At 36.1% G+C, this 12,220-nt stretch overlaps 1 pseudogene; it reads right to left on the reverse strand.

The window, feature by feature from the left end:
• Positions 1-8,632: 8,632 nt before the first annotated feature.
• On the reverse strand, positions 8,633-11,340 carry LOC118201754 (uncharacterized; annotated as a pseudogene).
• Positions 11,341-12,220: the final 880 nt, after the last annotated feature.

The raw sequence follows: 12,220 nt of genomic DNA on the forward strand, positions 1-12,220 counted from the left end.
ATATATCAAAGCCACAAATGAACATAATAATTAATAATATAATAAAACTCAATAATATCAAAAGTTCTAAATTAAATCTCGAAAGGATATAACATCTGGATCGATCTTCTGAATTGTCCTTTGGGCGTGCGAACGAGGCACGCTCGAACATGTCCATCTCTTCCTATAATCACGTTTTCAATTACACCCATGTCCCAAAGTAGTTTGGATTGTTTTGGTCCTTCTACCAACACAACGTCTCCAGTCTTAAGGTTCCGCTCAGTTTTAGGATTAGCAAAGTTATGCGCATTTCTAAGATGGAGTAAATATTGCTCTTTCCACTTGATCCATGTTAATTTTAAGAGCTTGGATTGGTAAAGCTTCCTCCTGGTTGAAGTCTCTTTGTCGGATACCTTGTTAAAAATTTCCAAGAAATGCTCGGGAAAGTTAAATGTACCACGTCCTGGCAATAAAAACTGTGAAGGTGTGAGCGGGCGAGGTTCACCCAGCTCGTTGCTCTCGTATGTTAGAGGTCTATTATTTAGCACACACTCGAGTTCAGTTAATACTGTAGAGAGCTCTTCGAAAGTCAGTAATGCTCTCCCTAAGATTTTCTTCAGAGGTTCCTTGATGCTTCTCATCAAACGCTCCCAGAACCCTCCCCACCATGGGGAACGCTCAGGTATGAATTTCCATGTTACCTCTTTGGATGTCAAGAAATCACTCACACTTGGATCTGCTTTGATTCTTTTAAATCCTTTAATTATTTCACATGTGCTGCGGAAATTCTTGGCATTATCTGAATAAATCACTTTAGCTCCCTCTTCTTGCTAAAAAACGTCGTAATGAAAAAATGAAACTTTTTGCTGACATATCTGAAACCACTTCAATGTGTACAGCACGAGTGACGGCGCATGTAAATAAGGCTATGTACACCTTTTTGTGGTTATCCGCTTTTTCTCTAATAGTAACTGCTCCCTTTAAGTCGATGCCTACAACTGTGAAAGGATTACTTTGGACTACACGATCTCTGGGTAACTGACCCGTTAACTGTTTGGCGGGCTTCACTGCGAACTTCTTACACACCAGACAAATGTTAATAACTTTCTTTACTACTTGTCTTCCTTTAGGTATCCAAAATTCATTCCTGACTTTGGACAATGTTGCCATGACTCCTGAATGGAATACTTTTATGTGTTCACTAAATATCACTAGTTCGGTGAACTTCGTTTTGGGCAGAATAATGGGATGTTTTTCGTCATCTATTAATTCTGATTGTTCCAAACGACCTCTGACACACAAAATACCTCTACTGTCCAGATATGGTGCTAAACTGTAAAGCTTAGAATCTGGTGTTATTAGATTATTCCTCTCTAGTTGTTGAATATCCGAAAAGTAATTCGCTCTCTGTACTTGTTTTATCCAGTACTCCTCAGCTTCTTGGATCTCCAATACAGTAAGAGGACCTTCTTCACAGGCACGTTTTCTTAGCTTGGCGACAAACCGCTTTACCCAAGCTGTAACTCTCAACAATTTTTCGAGACTGCTGAATTTGGTAATGTCTAACGCATTTTCTTCTTCTGGAATTGTCACCTGAACATAAGTGCTTAAACGTTCCAAATTTTGAGAATCAGTTTCTACTTTAAACTTCTGCTCAGGCTATTGATCTTCAGAATCTTTTAACCATGATGGACCATGCCACCAGTTATTATCTTTCACCAATGCATTTGCTGTTTCACCACGAGTTAATTTATCTGCTGGGTTTTCCGACCCTGGACAATATTTCCACTTATCAGGCGAGGTACAGTCTTGCATTTCTGCAACTCTATTCGACACGAACTGTTTCCACTCACGCGCTGACCCCTTTATCCACCACAAGCAAATTTCGGAGTCCGTCCACAGAAATAACCTACCTACCAAATCCTGAAACATTTTCAATAAATATTTTCCTAACCTAGCTGCAACTACAGCCCCCATCAATTCCAACCTAGGGAGGGACAACTTTTTTAACGGAGCTATCCTACTCTTCGACATTATAAACGACGTACATACCTCTCCTCTCTCATTCTTATATCTAAAATATGCCACCGCTCCATATGCCACTACTGACGCATCACTGAAAATATGAATTTCAACCGACTGACCTTTACTTAGAACTTCTGTAAAGTAGTACCTCTCTATTTTCAACGCGTTTAATTCCTCAATTTCAGCGCACCACTTTATCCATTTGCACCGTAACTCCTTTGGCAACTCTGCATCCCACTCCAAACCTCTCTCCCATATTTCCTGCATCAGTCTCTTAACTCGCACCACAAATGGAGAAATAAATCCGACTGGGTCAAACACCTTAACTGCTGTGCTTAACACCGATCTTTTACTATTTCTCAACGATTCCAAACTACTCAACAATGATGTAACGTCTACTTTCAAACCATCCTCTTCTAAGTTCCACACCAAGCCTAACACTTTCAACTTACTATCTCTCTCAGACCTACTTTCTTCACACAACCCTTCCTGAACCCACAAGTCATACAGCTCTTTAGAATTAGTGTTTAGCTTTCTCAAATTAAAACTCGCGTCTCTCAAAATAGATACCGCCTCTGATGAAAGACTGAAAGCTGATTCTACACTTTCCCCTCCATAACACAAATCGTCTGCATACAGTGAGCTATTTAGCATCTCGACACAGTTTTTGTTTGTTTCCGCATATTTCTTTAAATGGTGTTTGATCGTTGCACTCAATGAAAACGGTGAACAATTACATCCAAATAGTACTCTGTTCATTTGCATAATTTTAAAGTCCTCACTGTCATTATCAGGATACCAGAGAAATTTTAAATATTGCCTATCTTCCCTTGCTATCCCAATCATCAAAAACGCCTTTTCTATGTCACCGCAGAATCCAATTTTAAATTTTCTAAAGGAAAGAATGATATCCAAAATATTCGGATTTAGGTTTGGGCCCTTTTCTAAGCAATCGTTTAACGATAGCTTTCCTCTTTCGCAACTGCTGCAATTAAATACCATTCGAACTTGAGTGCTTTTTTTATCTTTACGGACCACTGCTCGGAATGGCATAAAGTACCCCTCTCTCGTATCCTCACATTCTTGAGTAATGTTGTTTTGTGTCTGAAATTTAATTATTTCCATAAACTGTTCCCTCACAAAGCTGTTACTTTTTAACTCTCGCTGCACCCTTTCGAACTGCCTTTTCGCTAAACCAAAATTATTTTCCAAATGCTCTGGACTCCTATTCCACAACAAGCGAGCCTCATACCTCCCGTCTACATATTTCAAATCCTCTTCAAATTGTTTAATTATTCGCTCATCGCCAGAACCCCTTTCCGACGCGCACTCAGAGATTCCTAGACTTTCAATCTCCCAAAGCTGACGAATCTGATCCGATATTTTTAATTCCTCTTCCGAATCGATGTGTATAAACAAGCCGGTGGAGTCTGACCCTGAACTTAACTTCTTACTCTCTCCCCCCACTCTACCACTCAATGTCCAACCGAATATGCTTTCATGCAGTACTAAATAGTCTGTTAACCGATGTGTTTTCCCCGTTAAGATGCAGTTCAAGTAATCATTCCCAATTAAAATCTGTACCTCTGCCACTTCACTATCGCAGCTGTCAGATAAGTGAAATCCTTGTTGGCGAAGATTGTTTATAATTTCTGCAGATGGCCTGGGTAATGCATTGGAACATATGGTTTTTTCTTCGAGTGCTTCGATGATTAGAGTGAACCCGGTCTTATTTTTTAGAGAAAGTCTTTTTCTTTTAAATTCTCGCACTGGAGGATTCGAAGATGCAAATGTATGAATTCTTAATCTTTCTTTACCAATAGTTGGTAAACTTGCTTTTCTGGAAATAGACTGACAAACATAAGATCTTTCGGAAGCAGAATCGCATAACAACCTAACGTTAAATGTGGAATTATTTCCTACCAGTTGACCTCTCAATGTCTGATAATAAATCACGTCATTAGGAATTTGCTTGCTCAGTGTTTCGAGGAATAGTGAACTAACGTTTGTCTCTTTTGCTGCGCTCGCAGTATTTTTAATGGATTTATTTTCTTGCCCTTCTGCATCACACAGGCTCTCTAAATGCGACAAAGATTTGCAAATATTACATTTAACCCATTTTGCCTTACAAAATGGTTTTTTGTGACCCTTTTTTAAACAGCGCTTGCACTTAAATTGATCGTATAATGCTTTGCGTTTCTCTGAAATACTTAAGTCGCAGTCTTTAGAAAGGTGAGATTTAAGACAAAATTCGCACATATAATTTTCGACTGATGTATTAAGCGTCGCCGCTGATATCATTTTCTTTTTAATTGGAGCAACACTCTTACGATAGTTGCCGGTATTTCTTTCACTGGTTATCGAAAGTGTTTGTTGTTTAAGACCCAGAGTTAGTGACTTTTCGCGCGCTTCTACTTCTCTCTTTAGAAACAACAATAAATCTGACACTGTTGACTCTGTGTCGACCTTTTGCTCCCTACTAAACTGTAACACTAAATCTTGCGGTATACACTTATATAAAATAGGAAGTAATAGATTGCCGTAAGAATTAAAATTAATATCTAATGTCTCTAAACTTCTTTTTTGAACTGTTATTTCATCATATAGTTTTCTTAAACTGGATACATCACTTGATCGGCGTACTGGCTTTAAAGCTAGGAGAACGTTCATATGTGCGCTAACTAATATTTCTTTTTTCCCAAATCTGTCAGTTAAGATTTCGATGGCCTTTATATAGTTTTCTCCTATTAATGGCAATCCGCTTATAGCTTTTGCAGCTGAACCGGTGAGTAAAGATCTTAAATAGTTAAACTTCTCAACATCTTGAAGCGTATTGTTTTCGTGAATGGCAGCTTTATACTGAGCCCAAAATTCAGTAAATTTACATAAATCGCCGCTGAAAGTTTCTAAGGTAATGCGAGGCAATTTAGTATTATAATTAGTTTTGATTTCCGAAACTTGTGAAGTTGTTCCGGTTTTACCCACATTTTGAATATATCTATTGACTTTAGATTTACATCTAATGATGGATTCGCTGTATTCTAAACAATGTTCTACTTCTGTCTCTAATTCCTGAACAGTGCTTTGAGCATTAATAACTTCATCATATTTTAACAAGCTAGTTTCTCTCTCGATTAACACTGAAAGTGATTCTTGCAACACTTCTAGGTTCGGATTCACGCTTTGCAATTCCTCATCTAATTTCCTTATTAATTTTGTTACACTGGTACGAACCGAACCTCTAATTTTTCTATTTCTCTCGACAGTTTCTTCAAAACTCATTATCAAAGATAAATTGCATGCAGATAAAATGAAATGACTCACCTTCCCGGCCGATGCACCAAAACTTGTTGTATGTAATAACTTACTTACATCTTCTTTATCGGTGGTTCTTGTGTTCTATTGGCCAAACAAAGACACTTTCCTTTAACTAAATCTATTTAATGAAGAGAAGACTATGTACAAATATTATATACAGATTACAGAGTATCTAGCTTATGCCACTCTCAACCACTCTCATCAACCTCTCAACCCTCTCTGCCGAAACTCTTAATTAGCTAAACATACGGGCGGCGCAGCGCCCTCTATCTCTTTTTTTCTACACTAATGAAGGTCGAAATTAATTTGAAAGCTCGATATAGCTTTCATATAAGTAAAAGGCCCTCATCAGAGCGTCTGCCTGCCTAAGCTTTGGCATAGCTCTTTTGAAGGCTTGGAGCAGAATATGCTTGTCTACCGTAGGGTCGCGGGAGATTTCAATCAAGCATTTTAGTGTGGATGCTAAGACATCTTCGGAATCATTTGCACACTCTGCTGAGGTTAATACTGCTGGGGCTACAGATTTTTCTGCGGCCGGCAGTCTTGGATTCTGAGCTCTGAATCCGTGCCCGTTGGCTTTCTTCACCGCCGTTGCATACGACAGTGAGTTGACGTCGTTAGGGGGAGCAGGCATGGGACGTACTTTAGTAGCTTGTGCTTGGGGCTTAGAAGAACCTTGAGGGGGGCTGTCTGAGCCGCTGTCCTATTTTTAAGTGTGGTTTTCTTTCCACGAGACCGCTTATTAGCTGGGTGTCGAGGACAAGATTTATATGAGGCTGGATGACTTCCACCACAGTTGCAGCAAGTTGCAGGTACATCAAACCCCTTGGTGCAGTCACGTGCCCAGTGGGGTCCAGAGCATCTCACACAACGGATTGGCAAAGTACAGAGTTCTGAAGAATGGAAAAATCCCTGGCACCTAAAGCATTGAGTAGGGCCCTTTCGGCCGCGATAACGCTCAATGCTGACCTCTGTGCCTCACATGTCAGTGACGGTAAACAGTTGGTCGAGGAAAGGGTGTGGGATGACCTTGTACATAAACAAGTGGCATAGGATGTCTGGAGCCTGGCTGGTAAAGCCGAACGCAGCGATGTACTTTAAATTCCAGTGACTCGATTTCCTCTTTGACGTCCTCGACATCAGTTTCCACAGGAAGGCCTCTGACTACAATTTTGACTGGCCGGTCCTGTTTAAGATCAAAAGTTTTGAATTGGATGCCGGCTTGCTTCATCCAACGTGTGACCTCCCTGAACTCCAGTTCAGTCTGTACAAAAATTTTTAAATATGGTCCAGTGAGAGTATTATTAAGGTTTGGGGCAATTTCTCTTAAGAAAGACACCTGGGTCTTCCAGTTCTTGCTACTCCTCATATGAATAGCCGGGATTTGATTTTGAGGCTGTGGCGTCACCATCGAGATAGATAAAGCCTGCGCGCTGAGTTACTACGTCACTGCTAGGGGACTGGTCTTCGTGCAGTTTACCTTCCTTGCTAAACACCAGTTTTTCTAAACCTATTCTATGAAATTGGTATCTCATACTATAAAATCAGTCTAAAACAAAATTACAAGCGGCAATATAATGTTTTACAAAGCTTATACGAATATGAAATATTTTCATTTTCTTTTGTTGGTATTTATTTTCAAAACAAAATTATTTGAGAATGGTGTGGTGCTTTTAAAAGCAAATCATTTCTTTGAAGGAAAAATTAGTTTTAAAATTCAAGTAGCAAAAATTTTGATTTTGATTTTTCTGTACTGCCTTTGTGTCTCCCTTTGATTCTCACCACCGCATCAAATTTTTTGTTTCACCCACTACTTTAACAAAATGTTAGCCAGTCGGAACAAATATTATCTCTCAATCTATAATTATTGCATATTTTTATTTATATCTATCATATTAATGTAGCAGGATTATAAAATATCAAACGAATGCAAGAGACTACTTAATATTTAGACTAACATTTAAATGCCTTATAACAGTCAGAAAAATTTTCTGAATGTAATAAATTACTAAATAGTCTACCTTTAAAATTATTTCTTACTTACATATTGTATGTTAATCTGTATTACAGTTAATGTTTTCCTCTTAATGCTACATAATTATTCGACAGAATCTGTAGTTTGAGATAATGTTTATTACATAGCTCTGAAGACTATCAATATTAAATTCCAAATAAGACAGGAAAAAATTTTTTAAATAAACTTATACACAATTTTTTTGAAAATATCTTTAAAATATATGAAATACTTAAAACATTTTTAGAAACAGAAATTTCTTGCAAATATTTACATTATACCTATTTAACTATAAGCGTTACCTCTGTTCTGAAAATATCTTTTCTATTAATTTCCACATGAAAAGAAAATATAAATCTTAACGTCATGTTCAAAACTTTTTTTTGTAATGTATGCAACTTTTTTTAACTTACCTTACATATCTTTTTGGTGGTGCCATGTACTCAACTTAAAGATTTTAATTCAAAAGATAATTAGAAAAAAATTGTTTTTAAAATTGCATTGAATTGAAATACAATGAAAACAAGTATATCTACATATGAATTCAATTACTACTGCTTCTTCAATAACTGTACATTTTTAAAATTTCAGTTTTCAGTTTCGCAATTTAATTACCTTAATATGAATCTTACATACATTATTTTCGAAATTTTTCTATCATTCTCAGAAAGATTTATATTGCATAACAAATTTTAAACAAACTGATTGCATGATAATAACATATATAAAAGTGAACAGAAGCTATATTAGCTAAAAATATGCATTTAAGTTTCATCATGATAAAATGATATTTAATGATTTGAAAAAAGCATTGATATTTAAATTTAAGAACACAGTACTATGTCATGAATCAAATTTACTCAGCATTTGATATTCTACATATTATGTAATGAAATAAGTGTTATGCTTTTAATCCCTTAGGACAGTTATTTCATATAAAATTAGTTTCCAATTAAAATAAATAATCATAAATTTTGCTGACAATTTTTATATTACTAGTCTTAGTAATTATTACAAGGGATGATGCTTCAGATGTCAAAAGTAAACATAAATTCCTCCCTTAAATCATAATGAATAAAAAATTACAACTTATAAAAGCCAACAAAAAGTTTACAAATAAATATGCAATAAAATAACTGATATTTTTTAAATGCAATGGAATGTTTTCTAAAATATAAATACCTTATTTTAGATATTTACTTTCTGTAGTGTTTGTAGTTTTCTTTTTAAACAGAGTTTTCTATAGTTATCATTTTTTTTACAACAGTAATTCTGAAGTAAAATGTTTATGCACACTCACAAAATTTGTTTCACACAATACTCAGCAGTATGACCTAACTCACATATATCAATTGAATTAAATAATTCTAGCCTATTTATAATAGAATATGCAAGAGTCACTGCAAAATTTCGTTGATTTTGAACTTTTAAATATTCATTTTCGTATTTCTCAGAAAGAAGTTTTTGAACTACTATATAGCAATGCACAATAATATTCACAATGTCTGGGTGAGGATACTTTAAACATCCTCTATCCGTACTTGAAATTAAGCGATATGAATCTTCGCATATCAGTTCTTTATCAATTGAAAACTGTGACAGACATGATGAACACTTCTGTTTTTTTTGCATATGGCATAAACACAATATCCTGCAAGGTATGTCAAAACTGGTATTACACTTTCGATGCCTAAAATATCTTCATTAGTTACATCAATATTCAAGTAATTAATTACTTCATCTTCCTTTTCACATGAAGACACAGCATTAAATTCATCAATAGTAATTTGACCAAAAGTTGCAGATCTCAATGAAAAAGTGTTTTGTAATCTGAGTTTGGACTCACATTCAAATATTTGCCTCACTGAGACATGATATTGCGATCCAGCTAAAAATCTATACTTTCCGAATCTCTCTTCTAAAGAATCAGTTTGTATTTTTCCACAGAGAAAATATTTCATTTTCAGCTCTTCGATACAATACTCCTTCATTTCCAACAAAGCATGAGTTGTGTGAGTAAGAGCACGATGAGTTTCTTTCGTAAAATTCCCTGTAGTGCATCCCATGCTTTTCCAAACATCCAGCCAATTCAAAAATTGACTTAAGAACTTCACGTTTTCATCGTCAGGCAAATTAGTTAATGGATTCATATTTTCATTTCTTAGTCGTATTCCTTTATGGGGACTTTTTACATTTATAATGCACCACCAAACATGAATTATTTTAATAAAATTTCCGGCTTCTTTGGCAAATTGCAGATTATTTTTTCTTCCAGTTCTACTAGAGCATTCACTACATGTTCATTAAAAACTTGCAATGCCAGTTTGACATTCTGCCTCTCTAAATTCGATGGGTTAAGAGATTTAAAAGTCAAAGAGCGATTAAATGTAACTAAATTATTCTTTTCAGCTTCATATAGTTTTTTGAGAGTATACAAAGATGCAGTTTTCATAATAACATTATTTTCAAATGTCTCAAAATCTGGGTATTGAAAACACTGATTTAAGTTTTTCTGATTCAACCAGTTATTTCGTATACATTTTAATATATGTACTGCATCAATTACATAAAATAAGGGTCTGTCTGTTTTCACTGGATGAGGATAAACGATACTCAGTTTTGGTGGATTTGAGAAATAACACATAGCTTTACGATCGAGTGAATTATTGTCACTTACTACACAAACCACGAAAAACCCTATATTCTCTAATCCTATTACAATCTTTTTAAGTATAAAGTGCAATATATCAGCTGTTATGGTTTTCACAGGTAAAATATGCACAACATCTTTATACTGGGAGAGTAAGCTCTGGATCATGAAAACATAAGCACTTGTTGCTGCATCCTTAGTGTTAAAAGAAGAGCCAACAATATTACCTCCTCTGAAATCTAAATATGGTTTAATATGAATTTCATCCATCATTACAGAAACAATTCTTTCATGAGGTTGAAGTTCCACAAATTTATCTCTCGCATAATGAAGGAAGTTTACTTCAAATTGCTCTTTAAAGGGACTTGTATTAAATTCAGTACAAATTTTTCTAACTGTTGCCGGATGGGGAAGAATTATATTTCCCGAATGTCGTAAAAACTTATACGCGTGTGGAGATATGGAATGCAATGAAGTTGAAAACATTAGCATTTCTGGTAAGTATCTCCGTTTAACTTTATTGCCCGAGAAAAGTGAAACTTATTCGACCAAAAAATTAATAACAGTTTCCTCGCCTTCATCATTTAGTTTAAAAAGGCCCAATAACTCCAAAATTGACTGAACATCATTTTGAGCTACAGGTATTAACAGAGACTGTACACCATGTGGTACTTCTTGGAGGTTTCTGATATATCCAACTTTCACCGGAAAGTTACGTTCTTTGCATGATTTTGTTGCAGCATTACCAATAAATGCTGAGACACTTAAATCATATTTAAGAACAACAGAAGCTTCAATAACTGGTGCTGCTTGAGTACTGATGTGAATAAATAATGTCTCATCTTCCTTTCTGATTATAGACCAAAATAACGGGATTTGCTGAATTTCTAAGCACTTTAAAAAACTTGCATATGTTGAAAACATGTATTTTGCTTCTTCTTCTGATTTCGTTTTAATGCTTTCCTTTAGAGCCAAATGCAGTTGCTGATTTTGTAATCGTACTGTTTTTTTTATCATGCAGAGCTTCTCGATTCTGTTTCTGATAGGATAAATATGCAGGGCAACCCGGAAATAGAGATGGTATTGCTTCTTTCGTTAATCGAGAACGTGAAAGAGGTGCACTTATTTTTTTTCCAGAGGATGGATCATATGCACTTGTCTCCATCTCAATATCTTCATCTTTGAAATGAAGTTCGCAAACTTTTGAAGCTTTCGTTAATTTAAAATTATTCCGAGGTATAGCTTTAAGCCATTTCTTTTTTAAAATTTCATTAGATGGAAAACTGTAGACTCTCACACGAGGACCATTATCATAATTTCCTTTGCATCCAGGAACAATACAATGGGAAGGCATAATGCTGATAACACAATTTCGCACGAAAATATGCAGAAACAAAAATGTATCACTAAGCAAACAACTTGAAAAAGCAATGAATAATGCACAAATGTTAATAAAACTAACGAAATCTAAGCATCTAACAAGAGCGTGTGAGGTATGTCTAACAGTAACAGTTAAGTATGTCTTGTTAAGAGGCAGGTGGCTACTGGTAACAGCGTTAAGAGGTAGGTGACAAAGAATACGGAGAAAGTTTCGGGGAGTATCATTGTGTGAGTTATTGCTGAGGGTCCCTTAACCGTGACGTCACAAGACAGTTTCGATTCAGAGCGCAGGCCTTATCTATCCCGATGGTGACGGCTGTGGTGGAGGGGGGGAACGCTCCGTGCCTGCTCGGAACTGGTTTCTCCCTCGGGGGTTTGCTCCTTGACGGGGTCACCGCTGTTGATGAGCCATTCTTTAATAGCTTCATACTTGTTTTTGCTGTTTTTTCTAGCAATATTAGTACTAGCTAAGTGAGAATTTGAAATAGAAGTATTTGAATTTTGAATAGTAGTTTGGTTACTGTTATTATCCACAGTTAAATCAATTATGGGAGGTTTACCCATTTTTCTACTGGCGGGAGTAATAAACCCCTCAGAGTCCACTGTTTGCGTCTTGCGCTTACGGGCAGAAACAGGTTTTCCTCGGATCTCGTGGGTCGTTTTCGCCTCCGTTTGGGGAGGGAGAGGATTTTCAACGGCTGTAGCGGCCATTTTGGCTAACCGCTCAGTCTCGATGATTTTTAGAAATTCATCTCTGGTCGGAGGCAAGTGAAAGATAGGAATTTCTAACACGTTCGCTATCTCGTTGATCTTATGAAAAAGTACTTTACCAGCATTGTCAAGCTGATTGTAGC

The sequence above is a fragment of the Stegodyphus dumicola genome, chromosome X1, assembly GCF_044657685.1.
Source record: "Stegodyphus dumicola isolate Sdum_Otavi_A_Nest chromosome X1, ASM4465768v1".
Classification (NCBI taxonomy): domain Eukaryota; kingdom Metazoa; phylum Arthropoda; class Arachnida; order Araneae; family Eresidae; genus Stegodyphus; species Stegodyphus dumicola.